The sequence below is a fragment of the Pseudophryne corroboree genome, chromosome 4, assembly GCF_028390025.1.
Source record: "Pseudophryne corroboree isolate aPseCor3 chromosome 4, aPseCor3.hap2, whole genome shotgun sequence".
Classification (NCBI taxonomy): Eukaryota; Metazoa; Chordata; class Amphibia; order Anura; family Myobatrachidae; genus Pseudophryne; species Pseudophryne corroboree.
Window position 1 is genome coordinate 696,387,307 of NC_086447.1, and position 12,059 is coordinate 696,399,365.

At 37.7% G+C, this 12,059-nt stretch overlaps 10 non-coding genes across 10 annotated transcripts; all 10 read right to left on the bottom strand.

Annotated features, from left to right (window-relative positions):
- Window positions 1-168: 168 nt before the first annotated feature.
- On the bottom strand, window positions 169-251 carry TRNAL-UAA (transfer RNA leucine (anticodon UAA)). Its single transcript has one exon. It is a non-coding gene; the product is annotated as a tRNA-Leu (tRNA).
- A 1,742-nt stretch (window positions 252-1,993) lies between these two features.
- TRNAL-UAA (transfer RNA leucine (anticodon UAA)) lies at window positions 1,994-2,076 on the bottom strand. The gene has a single exon. It is a non-coding gene; the product is annotated as a tRNA-Leu (tRNA).
- A 299-nt stretch (window positions 2,077-2,375) lies between these two features.
- On the bottom strand, window positions 2,376-2,458 carry TRNAL-UAA (transfer RNA leucine (anticodon UAA)). Its single transcript has one exon. It is a non-coding gene; the product is annotated as a tRNA-Leu (tRNA).
- A 1,741-nt stretch (window positions 2,459-4,199) lies between these two features.
- TRNAL-UAA (transfer RNA leucine (anticodon UAA)) lies at window positions 4,200-4,282 on the bottom strand. Its single transcript has one exon. It is a non-coding gene; the product is annotated as a tRNA-Leu (tRNA).
- A 1,182-nt stretch (window positions 4,283-5,464) lies between these two features.
- Window positions 5,465-5,547, bottom strand: TRNAL-UAA (transfer RNA leucine (anticodon UAA)). Its single transcript has one exon. It is a non-coding gene; the product is annotated as a tRNA-Leu (tRNA).
- Window positions 5,548-5,846: 299 nt separating this feature from the next.
- On the bottom strand, window positions 5,847-5,929 carry TRNAL-UAA (transfer RNA leucine (anticodon UAA)). Its single transcript has one exon. It is a non-coding gene; the product is annotated as a tRNA-Leu (tRNA).
- Window positions 5,930-7,670: 1,741 nt separating this feature from the next.
- Window positions 7,671-7,753, bottom strand: TRNAL-UAA (transfer RNA leucine (anticodon UAA)). Its single transcript has one exon. It is a non-coding gene; the product is annotated as a tRNA-Leu (tRNA).
- Window positions 7,754-8,935: 1,182 nt separating this feature from the next.
- Window positions 8,936-9,018, bottom strand: TRNAL-UAA (transfer RNA leucine (anticodon UAA)). The gene has a single exon. It is a non-coding gene; the product is annotated as a tRNA-Leu (tRNA).
- Window positions 9,019-9,317: 299 nt separating this feature from the next.
- Window positions 9,318-9,400, bottom strand: TRNAL-UAA (transfer RNA leucine (anticodon UAA)). The gene has a single exon. It is a non-coding gene; the product is annotated as a tRNA-Leu (tRNA).
- Window positions 9,401-11,126: 1,726 nt separating this feature from the next.
- TRNAL-UAA (transfer RNA leucine (anticodon UAA)) lies at window positions 11,127-11,209 on the bottom strand. The gene has a single exon. It is a non-coding gene; the product is annotated as a tRNA-Leu (tRNA).
- Between the last annotated feature and the right edge of the window lie 850 nt (window positions 11,210-12,059).

A 12,059-nucleotide genomic window follows, 5' to 3' on the forward strand; every position in this document is an offset into this window, starting at 1 on the left:
TATCATTGTTTCTTTTCTTCATAGAAAGCCAGGTTCTTTGAAAAAATGGATTGAAAATATTTTTTTAGCAATGTAATTTAAGTTAATGATTTTCACAGAATTTTGAGAGTTTTCCCTAATTGCCGAAATCTTCATCATAAATATTTAGTTAGCTGAAATTAAAATGCATACCAGAAGTGGGGATCGAACCCACGCGGATATGTATCCATTGGATCTTAAGTCCAACGCCTTAACCACTCGGCCATCCTGGTTTGATTTACATGTCAAATACTATTGCAAAGCATATGTATCTTTTAATTTGCATGGGCAATTATTCAGCAAACTTTATACTGCTTTTACTGTTACTTATTACATAAGTCTGGTAATTGTTTTTTTTTTTAAAGTATGATACTTATATTTCTATTCCTCACAAGTAAGGCTCTTATGAATAAAAAGTTTTATAATAATTCCATATTTGTTTAAAGACATTAATTTTCACCACATTTCGAACTGCTCATCTATCAAGACTGTCCTTTCTTTTGAATGATTACAAGCAACATTTGTAGATAGTCGCTATCATTCTTTTTTGCCCTGTCACATGTCAAGGATTTTGTGGAACAAGTATGGTGGTTTACAAATGCAAGCAACATCAACTTTTGTACATGTCCTTAAAAAATAAAGTTATACCTTGTACATATTTAGGAATCTGAAATTAACATGCATACCAGAATTGGGGTTTGATCCCATGCAGATATATATCCATTGGATCTTAAGTCAAATGCCTTAACAATGCAGCCATCCTGGTGTAGTGCCCAGTAGCTTTTCATGGCAAATACTAATGCACTATTCATGTTTATTATGATGTGCATGGTTAACTTTGTACTGTTTGGAGTTTAAAATATTACATAACTGGGTATTTTAATGGATATTAGGATGTCATTGTTAACTTACGTTATATAAAATCAGTTTCTTTGGAGAAAATGGATTGAAAATATTTTTTTTATCAAAGTACTGTAGCTTAAGTTATTGACTTTCACCATAGTTTGAAAGTTTTCCCTAATTGACAAATTCTTCCTCATTTGGTTAGCTGAAATTGAAATACAAACCAGAAGTGGGGATCTATCCCATGCAGATGAAAATCCATTGAATCTTAAGTCCAACACCTTAACCACTCAGCCATCCTGATGTGAGGCTTTTGACATTTTCATGGCAAATACTTTTGCAAAGCATGGGACCCAGTTAAAAGGCTTCCATGCGGGATTCTGGCTATCATAATACTGACACCATAATCGTACCCACCAGCCATAATAATGGCACCAAAATGCCAACAGAGGTGGGATTAACAGCATGAAAATACTGACACCTAGAATTCTGAATGTCCTCTCAGCAGGATGTAATCTTGTCCTGCCACGGGGAGGGGAGAGGTTAGGTTTAGGCATTAGAAGGGGGGTTACGGTGTAGGGACAGGTAGGTTAGAGTTAGGTACCAGGGAGGGAGGGTTTGGTTTAGTCACTTAGAAGAGGAGGTTATTGTTAGACACCAAGCAGGGAGCATTAGCTTTAGGCATTGGGGAATGGAGGGTTAGTGTTTGGCATCCCGGGGAGGGTAAGGTTTAGGCACCCAAGGAGAGGGTGTAAGGTTTAGACACCCAAAAGGGAGGATTAGGGTTAGGGCAGGGAACATGGAAGGGTTATGGTATTAACTGCAGGGTTGTCAGGATTTTAATGGTCAGGTTGCTGATGTCGGTATTCTGACCATAGGCATCCAGTCCATCAGGATTACATTCTGAACCCCATTGCATATGTATATGTTAATGTGCATGGTCAACTTTTATGCAAACTTTGTTCTGTTTGGAGTCTAAATTATTACATAAATTTATTTGCACTGTCACATTTCAATGCTTTTGTGGAACATGTATGGTAGTTTACAAATGTAAACAAAATGACTCTTGTACATTTCCCTATTCGATTATATTGTTCCTTGTACATATTTAGGAATCCGAAATTAAAATACATACCAGAAGTGTGGTTCAAACCAACGCGGATATATATCCATTGGATCTTAAGTCCAACGCCTTAACCACTCGGCCATCCTGGTATGTTGCCCTGGGTATTTTCAATGCAAATACTATTGCACTATTCATGTTCATTTTCCTGTGCATTGTTAACTTTGAACTGCTTGGATTTTAAAATATTACATAACTTTTGGTATTTTAATGGATATTATGATATCATTGTTTCTTTTCTTCATAGAAAGCCAGGTTCTTTGAAAAAATGGATTGAAAATACTTTTTTAGCAATGTAATTTAAGTTAATGATTTTCACAGAATTTTGAGAGTTTTCCCTAATTGCCGAAATCTTCATCATAAATATTTAGTTATCTGAAATTAAAATGCATACCAGAAGTGGGAATCGAACCCACGCGGATATGTATCCATTGGATCTTAAGTCCAACGCCTTAACCACTCGGCCATCCTGGTTTGATTTACATGTCAAATACTATTGCAAAGCATATGTATCTTTTAATGTGCATGGGCAATTATTCAGCAAACTTTATACTGCTTTGACTGTTACTTATTACATAAGTCTGGTAATTGTTTTTTTTTTAAAGTATGATACTTATATTTCTATTCCTCACAAGTAAGGCTCTTATGAATAAAAAGTTTTATAATAATTCCATATTTGTTTAAAGACATTAATTTTCACCACATTTCGAACTGCTCATCTATCAAGACTGTCCTTTCTTTTGAATGATTACAAGCAACATTTGTAGATAGTCGCTATCATTCTTTTTTGCCCTGTCACATGTCAAGGATTTTGTGGAACAAGTATGGTGGTTTACAAATGCAAGCAACATCAACTTTTGTACATGTCCTTAAAAAATAAAGTTATACCTTGTACATATTTAGGAATCTGAAATTAACAAGCATACCAGAATTGGGGTTTGGTCCCATGCAGATATATATCCATTGGATCTTAAGTCAAATGCCTTAACAATGCAGCCATCCTGGTGTAGTGCCCAGGAGCTTTTCATGGCAAATACTAATGCACTATTCATGTTAATTATGATGTGCATGGTTAACTTTGTTCTGTTTGGAGTTTAAAATATTACATAACTGGGTATTTTAATGGATATTAGGATGTCATTGTTAACTTACGTTATATAAAATCAGTTTCTTTGGAGAAAATGGATTGAAAATATTTTTTTTATCAAAGTACTGTAGCTTAAGTTATTGACTTTCACCATAGTTTGAAAGTTTTCCCTAATTGACAAATTCTTCCTCATTTGGTTAGCTGAAATTGAAATACAAACCAGAAGTGGGGATCTATCCCATGCAGGTGAAAATCCATTGAATCTTAAGTCCAACACCTTAACCACTCAGCCATCCTGATGTGAGGCTTTTGACATTTTCATGGCAAATACTTTTGCAAAGCATGGGACCCAGTTAAAAGGCTTCCATGCGGGATTCTGGCTATCATAATACTGACACCATAATCGTACCCACCAGCCATAATAAGGGCACCAAAATGCCAACAGAGGTGGGATTAACAGCATGAAAATACTGACACCTAGAATTCTGAATGTCCTCTCAGCAGGATGTAATCTTGTCCTGCCACGGGGAGGGGAGAGGTTAGGTTTAGGCATTAGAAGGGGGGTTACGGTGTAGGGACAGGTAGGTTAGAGTTAGGTACCAGGGAGGGAGGGTTTGGTTTAGTCACTAAGAAGAGGAGGTTATTGTTAGACACCAAGCAGGGAGCATTAGCTTTAGGCATTGGGGAATGGAGGGTTAGTGTTAGGCATCCCGGGGAGGGTAAGGTTTAGGCACCCAAGGAGAGGGTGTAAGGTTTAGACACCCAAAAGGGAGGATTAGGGTTAGGGCAGGGAACATGGAAGGGTTATGGTATTAACTGCAGGGCTGTCAGGATTTTAATGGTCAGGTTGCTGATGTCGGTAATCTGACCATAGGCATCCAGTCCATCAGGATTACATTCTGAACCCCATTGCATATGTATATGTTAATGTGCATGGTCAACTTTTATGCAAACTTTGTTCTGTTTGGAGTCTAAATTATTCCATAAATTTATTTGCACTGTCACATTTCAATGCTTTTGTGGAACATGTATGGTAGTTTACAAATGTAAACAAAATGACTCTTGTACATTTCCCTATTCGATTATATTGTTCCTTGTACATATTTAGGAATCCGAAATTAAAATACATACCAGAAGTGTGGTTCAAACCAACGCGGATATATATCCATTGGATCTTAAGTCCAACGCCTTAACCACTTGGCCATCCTGGTATGTTGCCCTGGGTATTTTCAATGCAAATACTATTGCACTATTCATGTTCATTTTCTTGTGCATTGTTAACTTTGAACCGCTTGGATTTTAAAATATTACATAACTTTTGGTATTTTAATGGATATTATGATATCATTGTTTCTTTTCTTCATAGAAAGCCAGGTTCTTTGAAAAAATGGATTGAAAATATTTTTTATATTAAAGTACTGTAGCTTAAGTTATTGACTTTCACCATAGTTTGAAAGTTTTCCCTAATTGACAAATTCTTCCTCATTTGGTTAGCTGAAATTGAAATACAAACCAGAAGTGGGGATCTATCCCATGCAGATGTAAATCCATTGAATCTTAAGTCCAACACCTTAACCACTCGGCCATCCTGATGTGAGGCTTTTGACATTTTCATGGCAAATACTTTTGCAAAGCATGGTACCCAGTTAAAAGGCTTCCGTGCGGGATCCTGGCTATCATAATACTGACACCATAATCGTACCCACCAGCCATAATAACAGCACCAAAATGCCAACAGAGGTGGGATTAACAGCATGAAAATACTGACACCTAGAATTCTGAATGTCCTCTCAGCAGGATGTAATCTTGTCCTGCCACGGGGAGGGGGGAGGTTAGGTTTAGGCATTAGAAGGGGGGTTGCGGTGTAGGGACAGGTAGGTTAGAGTTAGGTACCAGGGAGGGAGGCTTTGGTTTAGTCACTTAGAAGAGGAGGTTAGTGTTAGACACCAAGCAGGGAGCATTAGCTTTAGGCATTGGGGAATGGAGGGTTAGTGTCAGGCATCCCGGGGAGGGTAAGGTTTAGGCACCCAAAAGGGAGGATTAGGGTTAGGGCAGGGAACATGGAAGGGTTATGGTATTAACTGCAGGGCTGTCAGGATTTTAATGGTCAGGTTGCTGATGTCGGTATTCTGACCATAGGCATCCAGTCCATCAGAATTACATTCTGAACCCCATTGCATATGTATATGTTAATGTGCATGGTCAACTTTTATGCAAACTTTGTACTGTTTGGAGTCTAAATTATTACATAAGTTTATTTGCACTGTCACATTTCAATGCTTTTGTGGAACATGTATGGTAGTTTACAAATGTAAACATAATGACTCTTGTACATTTCCCTATTCGATTATATTGTTCCTTGTACATATTTAGGAATCCGAAATTAAAATACATACCAGAAGTGGGGTTCGAACCCACGCGGATATATATCCATTGGATCTTAAGTCCAATGCCTTAACCACTCGGCCATCCTGGTATGTTGCCCTGGGTATTTTCAATGCAAATACTATTGCACTATTCATGTTTATTTTCCTGTGCATTGTAAACTTTGAACCGCTTGGAGTTTAAAATATTACATAACTTTTGGTATTTTAATGGATATTATGATATCATTGTTTCTTTTCTTCATAGAAAGCCAGTTTATTTGAAAAAATGGATTGAAAATATTTTTTAAGCAATGTAATTTAAGTTAATGATTTTCACAGAATTTTGAGAGTTTTCCCTAATTGCCGAAATCTTCATCATAAATATTTAGTTATCTGAAATTAAAATGCATACCAGAAGTGGGAATCGAACCCACGCGGATATGTATCCATTGGATCTTAAGTCCAACGCCTTAACCACTCGGCCATCCTGGTTTGATTTACATGTCAAATACTATTGCAAAGCATATGTATCTTTTAATGTGCATGGGCAATTATTCAGCAAACTTTATACTGCTTTGACTGTTACTTATTACATAAGTCTGGTAATTGTTTTTTTTTTAAAGTATGATACTTATATTTCTATTCCTCACAAGTAAGGCTCTTATGAATAAAAAGTTTTATAATAATTCCATATTTGTTTAAAGACATTAATTTTCACCACATTTCGAACTGCTCATCTATCAAGACTGTCCTTTCTTTTGAATGATTACAAGCAACATTTGTAGATAGTCGCTATCATTCTTTTTTGCCCTGTCACATGTCAAGGATTTTGTGGAACAAGTATGGTGGTTTACAAATGCAAGCAACATCAACTTTTGTACATGTCCTTAAAAAATAAAGTTATACCTTGTACATATTTAGGAATCTGAAATTAACAAGCATACCAGAATTGGGGTTTGGTCCCATGCAGATATATATCCATTGGATCTTAAGTCAAATGCCTTAACAATGCAGCCATCCTGGTGTAGTGCCCAGGAGCTTTTCATGGCAAATACTAATGCACTATTCATGTTAATTATGATGTGCATGGTTAACTTTGTTCTGTTTGGAGTTTAAAATATTACATAACTGGGTATTTTAATGGATATTAGGATGTCATTGTTAACTTACGTTATATAAAATCAGTTTCTTTGGAGAAAATGGATTGAAAATATTTTTTTTATCAAAGTACTGTAGCTTAAGTTATTGACTTTCACCATAGTTTGAAAGTTTTCCCTAATTGACAAATTCTTCCTCATTTGGTTAGCTGAAATTGAAATACAAACCAGAAGTGGGGATCTATCCCATGCAGGTGAAAATCCATTGAATCTTAAGTCCAACACCTTAACCACTCAGCCATCCTGATGTGAGGCTTTTGACATTTTCATGGCAAATACTTTTGCAAAGCATGGGACCCAGTTAAAAGGCTTCCATGCGGGATTCTGGCTATCATAATACTGACACCATAATCGTACCCACCAGCCATAATAAGGGCACCAAAATGCCAACAGAGGTGGGATTAACAGCATGAAAATACTGACACCTAGAATTCTGAATGTCCTCTCAGCAGGATGTAATCTTGTCCTGCCACGGGGAGGGGAGAGGTTAGGTTTAGGCATTAGAAGGGGGGTTACGGTGTAGGGACAGGTAGGTTAGAGTTAGGTACCAGGGAGGGAGGGTTTGGTTTAGTCACTAAGAAGAGGAGGTTATTGTTAGACACCAAGCAGGGAGCATTAGCTTTAGGCATTGGGGAATGGAGGGTTAGTGTTAGGCATCCCGGGGAGGGTAAGGTTTAGGCACCCAAGGAGAGGGTGTAAGGTTTAGACACCCAAAAGGGAGGATTAGGGTTAGGGCAGGGAACATGGAAGGGTTATGGTATTAACTGCAGGGCTGTCAGGATTTTAATGGTCAGGTTGCTGATGTCGGTAATCTGACCATAGGCATCCAGTCCATCAGGATTACATTCTGAACCCCATTGCATATGTATATGTTAATGTGCATGGTCAACTTTTATGCAAACTTTGTTCTGTTTGGAGTCTAAATTATTCCATAAATTTATTTGCACTGTCACATTTCAATGCTTTTGTGGAACATGTATGGTAGTTTACAAATGTAAACAAAATGACTCTTGTACATTTCCCTATTCGATTATATTGTTCCTTGTACATATTTAGGAATCCGAAATTAAAATACATACCAGAAGTGTGGTTCAAACCAACGCGGATATATATCCATTGGATCTTAAGTCCAACGCCTTAACCACTTGGCCATCCTGGTATGTTGCCCTGGGTATTTTCAATGCAAATACTATTGCACTATTCATGTTCATTTTCTTGTGCATTGTTAACTTTGAACCGCTTGGATTTTAAAATATTACATAACTTTTGGTATTTTAATGGATATTATGATATCATTGTTTCTTTTCTTCATAGAAAGCCAGGTTCTTTGAAAAAATGGATTGAAAATATTTTTTATATTAAAGTACTGTAGCTTAAGTTATTGACTTTCACCATAGTTTGAAAGTTTTCCCTAATTGACAAATTCTTCCTCATTTGGTTAGCTGAAATTGAAATACAAACCAGAAGTGGGGATCTATCCCATGCAGATGTAAATCCATTGAATCTTAAGTCCAACACCTTAACCACTCGGCCATCCTGATGTGAGGCTTTTGACATTTTCATGGCAAATACTTTTGCAAAGCATGGTACCCAGTTAAAAGGCTTCCGTGCGGGATCCTGGCTATCATAATACTGACACCATAATCGTACCCACCAGCCATAATAACAGCACCAAAATGCCAACAGAGGTGGGATTAACAGCATGAAAATACTGACACCTAGAATTCTGAATGTCCTCTCAGCAGGATGTAATCTTGTCCTGCCACGGGGAGGGGGGAGGTTAGGTTTAGGCATTAGAAGGGGGGTTGCGGTGTAGGGACAGGTAGGTTAGAGTTAGGTACCAGGGAGGGAGGCTTTGGTTTAGTCACTTAGAAGAGGAGGTTAGTGTTAGACACCAAGCAGGGAGCATTAGCTTTAGGCATTGGGGAATGGAGGGTTAGTGTCAGGCATCCCGGGGAGGGTAAGGTTTAGGCACCCAAAAGGGAGGATTAGGGTTAGGGCAGGGAACATGGAAGGGTTATGGTATTAACTGCAGGGCTGTCAGGATTTTAATGGTCAGGTTGCTGATGTCGGTATTCTGACCATAGGCATCCAGTCCATCAGAATTACATTCTGAACCCCATTGCATATGTATATGTTAATGTGCATGGTCAACTTTTATGCAAACTTTGTACTGTTTGGAGTCTAAATTATTACATAAGTTTATTTGCACTGTCACATTTCAATGCTTTTGTGGAACATGTATGGTAGTTTACAAATGTAAACATAATGACTCTTGTACATTTCCCTATTCGATTATATTGTTCCTTGTACATATTTAGGAATCCGAAATTAAAATACATACCAGAAGTGGGGTTCGAACCCACGCGGATATATATCCATTGGATCTTAAGTCCAATGCCTTAACCACTCGGCCATCCTGGTATGTTGCCCTGGGTATTTTCAATGCAAATACTATTGCACTATTCATGTTTATTTTCCTGTGCATTGTAAACTTTGAACCGCTTGGAGTTTAAAATATTACATAACTTTTGGTATTTTAATGGATATTATGATATCATTGTTTCTTTTCTTCATAGAAAGCCAGTTTATTTGAAAAAATGGATTGAAAATATTTTTTAAGCAATGTAATTTAAGTTAATGATTTTCACAGAATTTTGAGAGTTTTCCCTAATTGCCGAAATCTTCATCATAAATATTTAGTTAGCTGAAATTAAAATGCATACGAGAAGTGGGGATCGAACCCACGCGGATATGTATCCATTGGATCTTAAGTCCAACGCCTTAACCACTCGGCCATCCTGGTTTGATTTACATGTCATATACTATTGCAAAGCATATGTATCTTTTAATGTGCATGGGCAATTATTCAGCAAACTTTATACTGCTTTGATTGTTACTTATTACATAAGTCTGGTAATTGTTTTTTTTTTTAAAGTATGATACTTATATTTCTATTCTTCACAAGTAAGGCTCTTATGAATAAAAAGTTTTATAATAATTCCATATTTGTTTAAAGACATTAATTTTCACCACATTTCGAACTGCTCATCTATCAAGACTGTCCTTTCTTTTGAATGATTACAAGCAACATTTGTAGATAGTCGCTATCATTCTTTTTTGCCCTGTCACATGTCAAGGATTTTGTGGAACAATTATGGTGGTTTACAAATGCAAGCAACATCTACTTTTGTACATGTCCTTAAAAAATAAAGTTATACCTTGTACATATTTAGGAATCTGAAATTAACATGCATACCAGAATTGGGGTTTGATCCCATTGGATCTTAAGTCAAATGCCTTAACAATGCAGCCATCCTGGTGTGGTGCCCAGGAGCTTTTCATGGCAAATACTAATGCACTATTCATGTTAATTATGATGTGCATGGTTAACCTTGTACTGTTTGGAGTTTAAAATATTACATAACTGGGTATTTTAATGGATATTAGGATGTCATTGTTAACTTACGTTATATAAAATCAGTTTCTTAGGAGAAAATGGATTGAAAATATTTTTTTTATCAAAGTACTGTAGCTTAAGTTATTGACTTTCACCATAGTTTGAAAGTTTTCCCTAATTGACAAATTCTTCCTTATTTGGTTAGCTGAAATTGAAATACAAACCAGAAGTGGGGATCTATCCCATGCAGATGTAAATCCATTAAATCTTAAGTCCAACACCTTAACCACTCAGCCATCCTGATGTGAGGCTTTTGACATTTTCATGGCAAATACTTTTGCAAAGCATGGGACCCAGTTAAAAGGCTTCCATGCGGGATCCTGGCTATCATAATACTGACACCATAATCGTACCCACCAGCCATAATAACGGCACCAAAATGCCAACAGAGGTGGGATTAACAGCATGAAAATACTGACACCTAGAATTCTGAATGTCCTCTCAGCAGGATGTAATCTTGTCCTGCCACGGGGAGGGGAGAGGTTAGGTTTAGGCATTAGAAGGGGGGTTACGGTGTAGGGACAGGTAGGTTAGAGTTAGGTACCAGGGAGGGAGGGTTTGGTTTAGTCACTAAGAAGAGGAGGTTATTGTTAGACACCAAGCAGGGAGCATTAGCTTTAGGCATTGGGGAATGGAGGGATAGTGTTAGGCAGCCCGGGGAGGGTAAGATTTAGGCACCCAAGAAGAGGGTGTAAGGTTTAGACACCCAAAAGGGAGGATTAGGGTTAGGGCAGGGAACATGGAAGGGTTATGGTATTAACTGCAGGGCTGTCAGGATTTTAATGGTCAGGTTGCTGATGTCGGTATTCTGACCATAGGCATCCAGTCCATCAGGATTACATTCTGAACCCCATTGCATATGTATATGTTAATGTGCATGGTCAACTTTTATGCAAACTTTGTTCTGTTTGGAGTCTAAATTATTACATAAGTTTATTTGCACTGTCACATTTCAATGCTTTTGTGGAACATGTATGGTAGTTTACAAATGTAAACAAAATGACTCTTGTACATTTCCCTATTCGATTATATTGTTCCTTGTACATATTTAGGAATCCGAAATTAAAATACATACCAGAAGTGTGGTTCAAACCAACGCGGATATATATCCATTGGATCTTAAGTCCAACGCCTTAACCACTCGGCCATCCTGGTATGTTGCCCTGGGTATTTTCAATGCAAATACTATTGCACTATTCATGTTCATTTTCCTGTGCATTGTTAACTTTGAACCGCTTGGATTTTAAAATATTACATAACTTTTGGTATTTTAATGGATATTATGATATCATTGTTTCTTTTCTTCATAGAAAGCCAGGTTCTTTGAAAAAATGGATTGAAAATATTTTTTTTATTAAAGTACTGTAGCTTAAGTTATTGACTTTCACCATAGTTTGAAAGTTTTCCCTAATTGACAAATTCTTCCTCATTTGGTTAGCTGAAATTGAAATACAAACCAGAAGTGGGGATCTATCCCATGCAGATGTAAATCCATTGAATCTTAAGTCCAACACCTTAACCACTCGGCCATCCTGATGTGAGGCTTTTGACATTTTCATGGCAAATACTTTTGCAAAGCATGGGACCCAGTTAAAAGGCTTCCGTGCGGGATCCTGGCTATCATAATACTGACACCATAATCGTACCCACCAGCCATAGTAACAGCACCAAAATGCCAACAGAGGTGGGATTAACAGCATGAAAATACTGACACCTAGAATTCTGAATGTCCTCTCAGCAGGATGTAATCTTGTCCTGCCACGGGGAGGGGGGAGGTTAGGTTTAGGCATTAGAAGGGGGGTTGCGGTGTAGGGACAGGTAGGTTAGAGTTAGGTACCAGGGAGGGAGGCTTTGGTTTAGTCACTTAGAAGAGGAGGTTAGTGTTAGACACCAAGCAGGGAGCATTAGCTTTAGGCATTGGGGAATGGAGGGTTAGTGTCAGGCATCCCGGGGAGGGTAAGGTTTAGGCACCCAAAAGGGAGGATTAGGGTTAGGGCAGGGAACA